The sequence below is a fragment of the Papio anubis genome, unplaced genomic scaffold, assembly GCF_008728515.1.
Source record: "Papio anubis isolate 15944 unplaced genomic scaffold, Panubis1.0 scaffold84, whole genome shotgun sequence".
Classification (NCBI taxonomy): domain Eukaryota; kingdom Metazoa; phylum Chordata; class Mammalia; order Primates; family Cercopithecidae; genus Papio; species Papio anubis.
Genome location: NW_022168625.1, coordinates 4,651 through 18,310, shown reverse-complemented (window position 1 = coordinate 18,310; position 13,660 = coordinate 4,651). Strand labels below are relative to the sequence as shown.

Here is a 13,660-nt window from a genome sequence, read left to right as displayed (position 1 = left end):
TGGCTATTTCATCCCATGTGGGATAACTTGTACTGTGCAGCTCTCTACTGCGCTGAAAGAGTCTCTGAACGTTTGAGGGTAGGGCTCTGATCCTGCTCATTCTTGCTTCCTCACTTTCCCTTTCACGGGTGTTGCTTTCTCAACAAACCTTGTGCACTCCTAATTCTCATTGTCTACTTCCTGGAGATGCTAATCTGCAACAATTCACAATTGTATTGTTTTGGTTGGAAAGCAACAAACCATGAGAATAGCTATTTAAAAATATGATACTTGAAAGTAAGCAAAAAGTTAAAATTATTTCACCAAACACTTAAAATATATAAATTTTCTCATTTAAGTCTCAAGTATATGATATTCAGTTTTTATCATAAAATGATATACAAAAATAAAACAAGGTTGACAGGATAAAGCCATTCTTATATAAAACAAACTGGAATTTTATCCGACTTCATCGCCATAATTATTTTTTAAGATTTGGGGTCTCACTATGTTGCCCAGGCTGGTCTTGAACTCTTGGGCTCAAGCAATTCTCCCATCTCAGCCTCCCAAAGTGCTCATCTCCATAAAATTAAAAGTATTTTATAAGTTAACAGACATTTCCAGATAACTATAAATTACACCAGAAAGTAGAATTTAACAGATGCTAAAGTAACTAGATTGAATAGCATAAGAAAGGCTGGAGATTTTTTCAGCTTTTACATTTTATTCCAGATATACTTGAGAATAAAGGGCACAAGAACCTTACTCTAAATCACCATAGAAATCCTCTTCATCAAGTACAAAAAGATCATAGGGATCCATGTATGTACAGCATCTGAGACTCCTATCAAGTGAATCCTTACAGTAATTCCCAAACACTCATCTCATAGTCTTCCAAGAAGATGGCAATAGCTAACCAGTAAAATTGTACAATCCATCAGGGCTACCACTTACTCTGATCATCCACATTTCAGGTACTGTGCTCTAGCAAAATAAGGTCATTATCTCAGAATCAGTTTTAAGAGGGGTGAATTCATTTCCCAACAAGATAAGGTGATCCAAAGTGAAGAGACTGATGATCTTACAAGCTCATCCAGCAAAGTATCCAGCCTGAGGAATGACTCAGTTATAACTACTTACTAACTAGGCTCCAGGAACACAATAGTCAATATGTGTCACAAACATTGAAGTTCCATCTCTCCACCACATGGCAATCAGCTGAACTTCTCACTATAAATAGAAATTATCTGGCACTTATGCAAGAAAACCATGGCCAGTCCCTGGGGGAGAGAATTCCCTGTCCTGACAAATGGGTATCAGCTAAATTACTCCCATCCTTTCTTCCAACCTCTATAGCTTCTGTCTTATGGCTACTATAACCAGTGGCATGAATCTCAGTGGAGAATAAATCAGAAATGTTTATATAATAGTGGAGCAGAGATGATTTTGAAGCAAAGGATGAGAAGGCTAGGAGAATGAAGAATCTACTCTATCCTCCAACCCTGCCCTACATCATCACCTTGGAGACCAACCCAATAAAAGTTGAAATGGGTGCCTCTAGTTGATACAGTTTTTGCAGGAAAAAAGGGCTTAGTGAAGGAACAGGTACAAATTAAGACAAAAAAGTAAAGAAAATAATTTGTGAATAAGGGGAGTTTATCGTAGGATTGAGGCAAAATGGATGTATTCACTCACACCCATCTTTGCCCAATTAACTCTAATTGAGCCATTAAGAATCAATTTAGTGGTCAAACATCAAGAAGAACTTTTCTTATTCTTCACAAAACTTAACTTTGTATTACTTCAAAATGTTGCCACAGTACTTACGATTGCATTTACCATCTTCCATTGCAATTGTCTTTTTGAACTGAAATTTAAATCACATACTATAAATTCACCCTTTTAAGGTGCACAATTCAATAGATTTTAGTATATTTACAAAGTTATGCAATTATCACCAATATCTAATTACACATTTTATCACACCAAGAAGAAACCTCATATTCATTAGTAGTCATCATCCAATCTCCCTTCCATCCCACCCTTGGAAACCATGAATCTACTTGTCTCCACAGATTTACTGATTCTGGACATTTTATATAAACGGTATCATGCAATAAGTAGTCTTCTTTTTTCTAGCATCTTTTGCTTAGCCTAATGTGTTCAAGGTTTTTCATGTTGTTGCATGTAACACTACTTTACACCTTTTGATGACTGAATAATATTTTATTATACTTAGGTACGAAACTTTTAATCCACTATCCAGTTGATGGGTTGGACAATTTCTACCTTTTAACTACTATGAATAATACCGCTATTGAAAATTGTATATGAGTTTTTAAGTGGACTTAGGTTTTCAATTCCCTTGAATATGTGTTTGGTAGAATTGCTGGGTCATATGGTAACTCTACGTTGAACTTTTTGAAGACCTGCCAAACTGTTTTCCATTTTCCATTCCCACCAACAATGTAATGCCTTTCATTTCTCTAGTCTTCAAGCTTCTTGAGGGTGAGAACTAAGTCTGTGTTCTAGTGTATTCCCAGACCCTACAGGACAGCGCCTAATACACTATGGTTGTCTATATTTGTGAAAGACTAAACAGAAGCCCAAAATAATTTTTAACATTTTTGCCTTCTTCTAGAACATCCCTAATCAAAATAAACCTTCCTGATATCTTTAACTTTCATCTCTCCAGACTTTTTCCCCTATGAAGCTATTGTGAGTAACTAACATACTCCTAGATACCAGCACTTCTCAAAATAGGTGCTCTATGATTGCTAGACCAAACAATTGTGATCTACTTGGAGTTGCTCACCTGCATATTAAAGAAGTTAATGTAAGATGATCTGATAGTGGAACCAAGTGTTTCCAAGTTGCCAGCTGGCAGGCAGTCAGATGTTCATGCATATTTTCAAAGTGATCCTCCAACAAATACAGGCACAGGACATATTTGGCTCTAGGACACCATCTGCTGGCCCTGCTGTCAACGACACTAAATTAACCTGGAAGGGAATGGACTACCACATGGGGCAAAAGACAGCATATGGTACCCATCCTATTACAAAGGCGACCAGAGAAGATCTGCAGATGAAAGGGCCTTCAAATTCTAGCAGCTCTGAATGGGGATTAGTCTCCCAAAACTGGCTCATAAGTAGCCTGATGACTTCCAGCTCTGACCAGTTAAAGAGACTATTGCATAGAGGAAATACCTACTTTGATCCTTAAACACAAAATGGACATGTGATGTGGATAGAACTTAGACTTCAAACATGAATAACTCTTGATATGAAATAGTTTGTATCACTCATAAAATCGCATGTGAATTTACATGAATTCCTTGTAAAATCTCACAAAAATATTTCCACTTCTGCTCCTGACTGATAGACATTTATTGATTCTCACAAAAAGAAAAGACTCTCCCTGATGTTTTACATAAGACACATTACAAACATTACATTGTACACAGAAAACTAGCCTCGTTTCAATTTTCCAAGAATAGAAGTTGATAGTGAATAACTATGTTCAGTAAATTCCTGAGATTTTATATAAATTACCTGTGATAAACAGAATGCCCCTTTCTCACATCAATGGGATTAAGGATATCCATTCTCTAATCCGAAGAACTGTGAATATGTTGCATTACATACCAAAAGGTCCTTTGCTACATGAACAGACACTTTTCAAAAGAAGACATACACGTGGCCAGCAAACATACAAGAAAAAGCTCATCATCACTGATCATTAGAGAAATGCAAATCAAAACCACAATGAGATAACATCTCATGCCAGTCAGAATGGTGATTATTAAAAAGTCAAAAAAAAACAAACAGACATTGGCAAGGCTGTGGAGAAAAAGGAACACTTTTACACTGTTGGTGGGAGTGTAAATTATTCAATTATTGTTTGCCAATTCTTCAAAGACCTAGAGACAGAAATAGCATTTGACCCACTAATTCCAATACTGAGTATATACCCAAAGGAATATAAATCATTCTATTATAAAGATACATGCATGTATATGTTATTGCAGCACTGTTCACAATAACAAAGACATAATCAACCCAAATGCTCATCAGTGATAGACTGAATAAACAAAATGTGGTACATATACACCATGGAATACTATGCAGCCATAAAAAGAATTAGATGATGTCCTTTGCAGGGACATAGATGGAGCTGGAAGTCGTTTTCCTCAGCAAACTAACACAGGAACAGAAAACCAAACACTGCATGTTCTCACCTCTAAGTGGGAGCTGAATGATGAGAACACATGGACAGGACACATGGAGGGGAATGATACACACTGGGCCTGTCAGAGTGGGGCTCTGAAGTGAAAGCATCAGGAAGAATAGCTAATAGATGCTGGGCTTAATACCTAGGTGATGGGATGACCTGTGCAACAAACCACCATGGCACATATTTACCTATAACAAACCTGCACATCCTGCACATGTACCCCTGAACTTAAAAACTGAAGAAATAACAAACGAACGGCCTTTGCCGATGATATAAATATTATTGACTTTAAAACAGGGAGATTATCCTGGATCGTTAGATGGACCCAGTGTAATCACATAAGTCCTTAAAAGGAGAGATATTTCTTGGACCAGAGTCAGGAAAGAAGCTTCTGAAGAGGAAGTTGGAGAAATCTTAAGGGTAAAAGGGTCTTGACCCACTGTTGCTGGAGGGAGTGGGAAAGCTTAAAAAGAAACATGAGCAGCCTCTAGAAGCAAAGATCAGCCCCCAAATGACAACCAAGGAAGTGGGGAACTCAGCCCTATAATCATAAGGAATTGAATTTGGCCAACAACCTAACTGAACGTGGAGGCAGTTTCATCCTCAGAACCTCCAGACAAGAACGTCATCCAGCCAACACCAGGATTTTAACCTTGTGATATACTATGCAGAGGGCCCGGCCGAGCCACACTGTATGGACAGAACAATGAATAAAGAAATGTGTGTGTGTTTTTTTTTGTTTTTTGTTTTTTGTTTTTTGTTTTGAGATGGAGTCTCGCTCTGTTGCCCAGGCTGGAGTGAAGAGGCGCAATCTCGGCTCACTGCAAGCTCCGCCTCCTGGGCTCACGCCATTCTCCTGCCTCAGCCTCCCGAGCAGCTGGGACTACAGGTGCCCGCCACCTCGCCCGGCTAATTTTTTGTATTTTCAGTAGAGACGGGGTTTCACCGTGTTAGCCAGGATGGTCTCGATCTCCTGACCTCGTGATCCGCCTGCCTCGGCCTCCCAAAGTGCTGGGATTACAGGCGTGAGCCACCGCACCTGGCCATAAATGTGTTATTTTAAGTCATCAAATTTGTAATAATGTGTTATGGCAGCAATAGAAAACTAATATATTCCCAAATATCAGTATGTTAAACTTCAGTATACTATGGTTCTGAAACACAATTACCATTAAAATGGTCACTTCTAATTGAATAGTCCCAGGACCAAAGCACATTCCACTATCAAATGTTATGTTTATAATGCATACATGGAAATTTATGCTCACAATTACTGGGTAATTTTAAAGATGTTATCCAATAATAGTATACTGATTTCTAAGTAATTATTCTCCCCAGCATTTATACTTTAATGATCCACTTTTAAAAATGAAATAGATTATTACTTTGTCAACTACTTATGTCTTTATAAAATTGCCTTACAAGTTTGATGCAGTTCACTTTAGGAATATATCTCTTTCATAATATGTTTTAACGTATATCATTAGATTTATATTTAATATAACCACATATTCTATACTAACATATAAATAAGGCATATAAACAAAAGTTAGTGATTATTAATAAAGTTGAATGAATTAATGCTTAGAAAAATATGAGAACACAAATGATACTACAGATTTACAGACCTCAAAACACAAAGAATTCTAAGGCAAAAGTCACTCATATTTTTAGTATATAAATGCATAAAACCAATAACATCAAGTTACTTTTTAACAAGACTTTATTGGTATGATGACCATATTTTGGTATTTATATTTCTTAAATTAGTAGCTTGAAGTTGCATGTGGCTTTATTGCAAGCATATAACAGTTGCTTCAGTTCCTCATCTGCGGAACACATGCTTAGGATATTCCAAGTTTTACCTGCTCCAGCCAGTGCTTCTAAATTAAACAATGCAAACGAAATTGAATTACTCCAGAGGTCTAGAATATAACATAAAATCTGGATTTGGAACATAGACACTTACTTTTGCTGAGCTCTTTCAGCCAACCTTGAAATCTCTATAGCTGCTTTCCTTGCTTCAAAATCTTCCCTTTTCACTCTCTCTCCAGTCCCTCGGTAGCCTAGCTCCACCAACTGGCGGGCCAGGGTTTCATCCTAGAGAGAAAATCAGTTGTTAGACGAGTGGGCAAATGAGAAATATTACTTTTACTTACTTACTTACATCTTACACCTGCAATGTATACCAAGCAATTGCTTTAAATGAAAAATTAAATTTATTCAAAAACTAGACATGATCTATTAGATACTAAAAACCAGAATTTTTCTAATACATTTCTACACATCTGATTTGGTCTTCCCTTTCCCATATCTTTAAGATGAAAAAAAAGAAAACGTCAATTGCTAACTTTTCTCTAAGGAATTAGAGGACAAAAGTCTGTTGTGTTTTTAATCAATTTATGAGAACAGCTGTAGGTAATTAATAGAGTATCTTTAAAACAACAAAACTAGAGACAATGGTGCTCATACACAAAAGACATTTTGAAAACCAACGGCAAAAAAAAGAACCAGGCTGCTTTGAGAGAGTTCAATGTTTCAGAGCCTTATTTCCTTGAAGTCAATTAACTGATGGCACAGAATATTATAACTTCAAATACAAAATAAAGAGGAGCAGATGAATTTCTTACTTAACTATGAAGATTGTTTCCATATTATGTTGGTACCAATAAAAAACAGAAAAGTAGAAACCCAAGATCACCACAGAAAAACTTCAAATTGAACAAACAACTTCCTAGTATTTTAGGCCTTACACTTTTCTTAATTTAAGAATTATCACATACATCTTTGTTATACTTAAAAAAATTGCTTCCCTATGACTTGACAAGGTACCATTTTTCATAAAGTTATTAGTATAAAGATTAAAGTATCAAACAACAGTATTTATATATTAATAAGGGCCATTATTGTTTTAATTAAATATATCTAAAACATGGTGAAAATAGAACCTATTTTATTGTTATGAACACTTAATTACTATATCACTGTTAATGCAAGAACTGTCTAACAGTTAAAGGAGAAAACTTAAGCTGTCTAGTTAACAGTCTATTCAAACCATAGTGGTTAAAAGTTATAAGTATTCAAACAAAATAAAAAATTGTATACTGTAAGCCTAGAAACCTGCCACTTTTCTTTTATAATCATTAAAAGCAAACACTAAACTCCACGTAGCAAAGTGTATACATTTTGCCAAATGATTACAATGCAAAGCAACAGGTCTTGGAAGGCCCCAGGCTATTATTCTTGTTTCTGAGACATTCCTTTGCTTAATAGATTTCTCTACTCCTGTATCCTTTAGTGTGAACCACAAAATTGAGCAAATATCTCCACCTAGTGGAATTAATCTTTAATAGAAATACCAATGCAGATTTGGGGATTAATTTACAAAAGTGAGATCATTTGAGTAAGAATTTTCTTAAATACATTACTAAAAGTGAATTTGTAGAAAGGACTTTCAGCTCAGTGAGGTTGTGGGACTCTTCTTTAGGAATATAAATTCCTTGTGGTCAAACATAGAATTTTGTATAATAAAGATTACTTACAATTTGCTATATTTATTTTGTATACTGAGTGAATTTTGTATCCCTATGTGCTTTACCTGGGTTACACAAAATCATTTGAATAACACAAAATCGTTTGAATAATTCTGGACTCACCAATGCTAAACTATATTGCAAGGATATTGCAAGAAATGGCATGATCTATTGAGAAAATAAGCTGAAAGTCGATACTGATTGCCTCACTTACCATTATCATACCCTAAACTGGTGGAATCATGAGTCATCTGTCCATTATGACAATGTATTTCTTGCATGTCTCAAAATATCCTAGTTAAGAGCAAAGCTACTAGCCCAAAGGAAGTACAATGCCCAAGGTTATCCGAGGAATCTGAGCATTGCTTGGGGGATTTGGCTTAGAATGGAATCTTGACTTGCATATTCGGACACAACTTCTTCCCAACCCCCAAAATAATGTCTTTAAGGGACACAAAGAAGACAAAGTCTCAGTGACAAACTCTAAGGCTCAGCAGGTCTCAGATTGCCAGAATCCAGAAGAATTTTCCACCAAATACGAGGTAGATAGACTTGAATTGGAAAATAAAATCTATAGGTCCACTGGACAGTTTGTTTTTTAAAAATTGCATATCCTTTTTACATTATCTGCCCTAGGATTCAGAAATGTGAAATCTATAACAATCAGAAGGCTAGTGGCTGGCCACTTACCTATCAACTAAATGAGTGCTACTAAATTCATTTTATCTATTTATATTTACAATAGTAATACATTATTGTTGTGGAAAACCTAGAGATATAGGACAAACATATCATCCACATCATATATCACTATGAGCTTATCACTCAGAGATAATCACTGACATCTTGGGGTATAGCCTGTCAATCCTTGCTCCTGACACGTGTGTGGGTGTGTTGGATTTCTTTAAACAAAAATAGTATCATGACTCCTGCTTGCAGGGCAGAGAGAAGGTACCTAGACCTGTACCCACCAGCACACCTTCCTCAAACCAGCACCACGTCCAGCACTGTCTCCAGTAGGGGCTCACTCCCCCTCCAGCTGCATTGCCTCTGTCACTGTGGTGAGTGCCTGCAGGGAGGCAGGCACCTCAGCACCTGCTACCACTCTGCTGTGGTTGCCACACCTCGTCCTCCTCCCCCAGTTCAGTGGATTCCAAACCTCAAAGAGCAAGAGAATAAAGTCAGGGCCCAATACAAGTCCCCCAGACTTAGAACACACAGTCCAGGAGTTGGCAGTTAAGCACTGGCCCCCTAAAATCTCCCAGAAATAAAGCCAGTCAGCTGAATCCATTTTAAACCACAATCAAACTCTCAAAGTCATCAAATAGGATAAAAGAAAAAAAAAAAAAAACTCATCCCAAGGTCAGAAACCTCAAAAATTGAAAGTACATAAGCCCACAAGGGTGAGAAAGAATCAGCACAAGAATGATGAAAACTCAAAAAGCCAGGGTGCCTTCTTTCCTCTAAATGACCACATCACTTCTCCAGCAAGGGTTCTGAACAGGACTGAGATGGCTGAAACGACAGATACAGAATTCAGAACATGCATAGGAACAAAGATCATAGGGTTACAGGAGTACATTGAAACCCAATGCACAGAAGCTAAAAATCATGATAAAACAATGCAAGTGCTGACAGACAAAGTAGACAGTAGAGAAAAGAATGTAACTAACCTGATAGAGCTGACAAACACAATATGAGAATTTCATTATGTAATCACAAGTATTAGTAGCAGAATAGACCAAGTGGAGGGAAGAATCTCGGAGCTTGAAGACTGGCTTTCTGAAATAAGACAGTCAGAAAAGAATACAGAAAAAAGAATGAGAAGAAATTAACAAAACCTCTGAGAAATATGGGATTAGGTAAAGAGATAGAATCTATGACTCACTGGTGTCCCTGAAAGAGATGGGGAGAATGGAAGTAACTTGGAAAATGTATTTCAGGATATCATCAAAAGAACTTCTCCAATCTAGCTAGAGGTGGCAATTTTCAATTTCAGAAAATGCAGAGAACCCCAGAAAGTTACTTCACAAGAAGGTCATCTCCAAGATACATAATCATCAGATTCTCCAAGATTAAAATGAAAGAAAAACTGTTAAGGGCAGCTAGAGAGAAGCGTCAGATCACCTATAAAGGTAAATCTATCAGACTAACAGCAGACCTTTCAGCAGAAACTCTACAAGCCAGAAAAGATTGGGGGTCAATACTCAACATTCTTAAAGGAAAGAAAATCCAAACCAGAATTTCATACTTGGCCAAACCAAGCTTCACAAACAAAGGAGAAATAAGATCCTTTTCAGACAAGCAGATGCTGAAGGAATTTGTTACAACCAGACCCGACTTACAAGAGCTCCTAAAGGAAGCCCTAAATATGGAAAGACCATTACCAGCCACTACAAAAACACACTGAAGTACATAGACTAATGACACTAAGAAGCAACCACATAAACAAGTCTGCAAAATAACTAGCTAAAACTATGGTGACAGGATCAAATCCACACATATCAATACTAACTTTGAATGTAAATGGGCTAAAAGCCCCAATTAAAAGACACAGAGTAGCAAGCAGGATAAAGAACCAAAACCCATTGCTGTCTTCAAAAGACCAGTCTCACAAGCAATTACACACATAGGCTCAAAATAAAGGAATGGAGATGAATCTACCAAGAAATGGAAAATAGAAAAAAGCAGGGGTTGCAATCCTAGTTTCTGACAAAACAGACTTTAAACCAACAAAGATTAAAAAAAGACAAAGAAGGGCATTACATAATGGGAAAGGGTTCAATTCAACAAGACTTAACTATCCAAAATATATGTGCACCCAAGACAGGCACGCCCAGATTCACAAAGCAAGTTCTCAGAGACCTTAGAAGAGACTTAGACTCCCACACAATAATAGTGGGAGACTTTAACACCCCACTGACAATATTAGACAGATCATCGAGACAGAAAATTATCAAAGATACTCAGGATCTAAAATAAGCATTGAATCAAATGAAACGGATAAATATCTACTCTCTACTCCAAAATAACAGAATGTATGTTCTCCTCATTGCCGCCTGTCACATATTCTGAAATCGACCACATAATCAGAAGTAAAACACTCCTCAGCAAATGCAAAATAATTGAAATCATAATAAACAATATCTTGTACCAAAGCATAATCAAATTAAGAAATTTAAGAAATCAAAACTTAAAAATTCAATCAAAACCATAAATTATGGGAAAACTGAATAACTGGCTCCTGAATGACTTTTCAGTAAATAATGAAATTAAGGCAGACATCAAGAAGCTCTTTAAAACTAAAGAGAACAAAGGTACAATATGCTAGAATATCTGGGACACAACTAAGGCAGTGTCAAGAGGGAAATTTATAGCACTAAATGCCCACATCAAAAAGTTGGAAAAATCTAAAGTTAACAATCTAACATTACAATTAAAAGAACAAGAGGATCAAGAGAAAACAAATCCCAAAGCAAGCTAGCAGAAGACGAGAAATAACCAAAATTAGAGCTGAACTGAAGGAGACTGAGACACACACAAAAATATTCAAAAGATCAACGAATACAGAAGCTGGGTTTCTTAAAAAATAATAATAAAATAAGCCACTAGCTAGACTAATGAAGAAGAAAAGAGAGAAGGTTCAAATAAACACAATCAGAAACAACAGGGGGATATAACCACTAACCCCAGAGAAATATAAACAACCATCAGAGAATACTATGAACACCTCTATGCACATAAACTAGAAAATCTAGACAAAATGGATAAATTATTGGACAAATAAACCCTCCCCAGACTGAACCAGAAAGAACTTGAATCCTTGAATAGACCAATAATGAATTTTGAAATTGAGTCAGTAATAGCCTACCAACTAAAAAAGCCCAGGATCAGATTAATTCACAGCTGAATTCTGCCAGATGTACAAAGAAGAGCTCGTATCATTCATGCTGAAACTATTCCAAAAAATTGAAGAGGGGGGAGTTCTCCCTAACTACTCATCCTACAAGGCCAGCATCATCCTGATACCAAAACCAGGCAGAGATACCACAATAAAAGAAAACTTCAGGCAAATATCCCTGATGCATATTGATGCAAAAATCCTCAATAAAATACTGACAAACCGAATCCAGCAGCACATCAAAAGTTTATCCACCACAACCAAGTTGGCTTCATCCTTGGGATACAAGGTTTGTTCAACATACGTAAATCAACAAACATAATTCATCGCATAAACAGAACTAAAGACAAAAACTACACGATTATTTCAATAGATGCAGAAAAGACCTTGATAAAATTCAACATCCCTTCATGTTAAAAATTCTCAATAAACCAAGTATTGAAGGAACATACCTTAAAACAATAAGAGCCATTTATGACAAACCCACAGCCAATATCATACTGAATGGGCAAAAGCTGGAAGTATTCCCCTTGAAAACTGGCACAAGACAAGGATGTCCTCTCTGACCACTCCTATTTAACATAGCATTGGAAGTTATGGCCAGGGCAACCAAGCAAGAGAAAGAAATAGAGTATTGAAATCGGAAGAGAGGAAGTCAAACTGTCTTTGTCTGCAGATTATATGATCTTATATCTAGCAAATCCTATCAACTCAGCCCAAAAGCTTCTTAAGCTGATAAGCAACTCCATCAAAGTCTCAGGATATGGAATCAATGTGCAGAAATCACAAGCATTCCTAAACACCAACAATAGACAAGCAGAGAGAAAAATTATGAATGTACTCCCATTTACTATTGCCACAAAAAGAATAAAACACCTAGGAATACAGCTACCAAGGGAGATGAAGGACCTCTTCAAGGAGAACTACAAACCACTACTCAAGGAAATTAGAGAGGACGCAAGCAGATGGAAAAATATTCCATGCTCATGGATAGGAAGAATCAATGTCATCAAAATGGCCATACTGCCCAAAGCAATTTATAGATTCAATGCTATTCCCATTAAATTATCACTGAAATTTTTCACCGAATTAAAGAAACTATTTTAAAATACATATGGAACAAAAAAAAAAGAAAGAAAGAAGAAGAAGAAGGGCTCATATAGTCAGGATAATCCTAAGCAAAAAGAACAAAGCTGGAGGTATAACGGTACCTGACTTCAAACTACAAGGCTACAGTAACCCAAACAGCATGGTACTGATACAAAAACAGGTACATAGACCAATGGAACAGAATAGAGAACTCAGAAACAAAGCCACATATCTACAACCATCTAATCTTTGACAGGCCTGACAAAACAAGCAATGGGGTAAAGATTCCCTATTTAACAAATGGCGCTGGGAGAACAGGCTAGCCATATGCAGAAAATTGAAACTGGATCCGTTGCTTACACCATATACAAAATTAACTCAAGATGGATTAAAGACTTAAATGTAAAACCCAAAACTATAACAACCCTAGAAGAAAATCTAGACAATACCATTCAGGACATAGGCATAAGCAAAGGTTTTATGATGAAATCACAAAAGCAATTGCAACAAAAGCAAAAATTGACAAATGGGAGTTAATTAAACAAAAGAGCTTCTGCACAGCAAAAGAAACTATCATCAGAGCCAACAGACAACCTACAGAACGGGAGAAAAAACTATCGTCAGAGTGCTAACAGATAGCCTAAGCAGACTAGGAGAAAATTTTTGCAAATTATGTATCCAACAGAGGTATAATAACCAGCATCTAAAAGGAATGTAAACTTACAAGAAAAAAAAAAAAAACTCTATTAAAAAGCAAAGGACATTGGGAGACTGAGGCAGACGGATCACAAGGTCAGAAGTTCGAGACCAGCCTGTCCAACATGGTGAAACCCCGTCTCTACTAAAAATACAAAACATTAGCCAGGTGTGGTGGTGTGCGCCTGTAATCTCAGCTACTCAGGAGGCTGAAGCAGGAGAATCG

The 13,660-nt window shown here is 36.7% G+C and overlaps 1 long non-coding RNA gene across 3 annotated transcripts in view; it reads right to left on the bottom strand.

Annotated features, from left to right (window-relative positions):
- LOC116273540 overlaps positions 1 to 7,077 on the bottom strand; it is a 277,498-nt gene extending 270,421 nt beyond the window's left edge. For 2 of the 3 annotated variants that reach the window (XR_004181860.1, XR_004181861.1), the window contains exon 1: positions 6,185 to 7,077. This is a non-coding gene — a long non-coding RNA (uncharacterized LOC116273540). The remainder of the gene's footprint in view (positions 1 to 6,184) is intronic. The other variant, XR_004181859.1, reaches the window with a different exon arrangement.
- Between the last annotated feature and the right edge of the window lie 6,583 nt (positions 7,078 to 13,660).